A 1352-nucleotide genomic window follows, 5' to 3' on the forward strand; every position below is an offset into this window, starting at 1 on the left:
GCACGCTGGAAATCTATCAAAGACAAGAACAGAACATCACCTGTCTCCAATCTTTCAGGCCTGATCCTCAAAGGGGATTTACAAACCACTTTTCAGCCAGGCCAGCCTCTGGCTTCTTTACTATTCCTTCCATCCAAGACCAGCACACACACAGACCAAATACAGGTGCTTCCTCAACCTGACAAAGTGTTTTTCAACCCAAAAGCTGGCATCCCAGGCAGCTAAGTTGAGCTTACCTGGAGCTTCACAACTTCACTGCAACCAGCAAGCTTCAGGCCTGTCAAAGACATGATGGGTCTGGGCTGTCCCCAGCCAGGAAATGGGGAAAGTGCATGCGTGTGGTGGCTGGAGGTCATGGCGCCTTCTACCTGCCTTTCACCAGAGGGATCCTCAGTCCTGGCATTTATTGGGGCTGCCGTGCTACCAGCAGTCCCACCAGGGCTCCTGATCCTGGCAGAGTGCAGCTTTAGTGGTCATGCCTAGGACCTGGGGTCTTCTCCTTCCCCATAGACCCAGCCCATACCTCCAAGTTCATCCTGGCATGGAAGCTCAGCAGGTACATGTTCTTCCCCTGCTGGCTTGCGATGCAGTGAGCATCCCCTCCAGCTCTGAGAGCAGGACATTAAATGCTTTTTTAAAAAAGAAAAAAGGTGTGGACAGAGTGAGGAGGGTGGCATTCACTCCATCCACACGTAGATCTTGGGGAACTCCAACAGCAGGAGTTTCACCTTGAGGAACACCAGCTGCTCCACCAAACCAGGATCCAAGCAGGTACAGTGGGGTGTCACAACATCCCAGCAATGCTGAACACCCTCTCACTCAGAGCACTGGTCGGTGGGCAGGGCAGGAGTTCCCAGGTAACTGTGGCCAGATCTGGCCACATCTGGCTGCAGCTTGCCCAGTAGGCCAAGGGATCACACAGCAGCTGCTCCATGTCCTCGGTGAGATAGGCAGCCACCAAGGCCTGAGCACTACCTGCTGGATGATGGGGTTTGGTGCCTCTGGACCCCACCATGGAAGCCATGCCCTTGGACCACATTCACAGCACCTGTGGTGGAGGAGAAGACTGGCTGATGGATGACATGCTAGCATGGGACAGTGGATTTCCCTCTTCCATGTCCCCCTGCCTCCACCATTCTGCCTCCCTGACTGTTCACCAGCACCTCTGTCCACTGATTCAGGCTTTGGCTGCTGCACATGCTGCCCTTCACCCTCAGGTCACACATGGCAGCTAGCACGTGCACCATACTGGACCACATGGGATCAAGCAGTTTCCTGATGCCCTTCTTCAGCCGCCTCACCAGTGCCTGCACTTCTGGTGACAGCAGCTTGCCCCAGCCAGGAACATTGAT

General features: G+C 54.7%; 1 long non-coding RNA gene across 1 annotated transcript in view; it reads right to left on the minus strand.

Annotated features, from left to right (window-relative positions):
* Nucleotides 1–195: 195 nt before the first annotated feature.
* Nucleotides 196–1352, minus strand: part of LOC109299506 — an 8767-nt gene continuing 7610 nt past the window's right edge. Inside the window, exon 2 of the long non-coding RNA XR_002097900.1 lies at nt 196–277. This is a non-coding gene — a long non-coding RNA (uncharacterized LOC109299506). The remainder of the gene's footprint in view (nt 278–1352) is intronic.

The sequence above is a fragment of the Gavialis gangeticus genome, unplaced genomic scaffold (genome assembly GCF_001723915.1).
Source record: "Gavialis gangeticus isolate Ggan-Ray unplaced genomic scaffold, GavGan_comp1, whole genome shotgun sequence".
Taxonomy (NCBI): domain Eukaryota; kingdom Metazoa; phylum Chordata; order Crocodylia; family Gavialidae; genus Gavialis; species Gavialis gangeticus.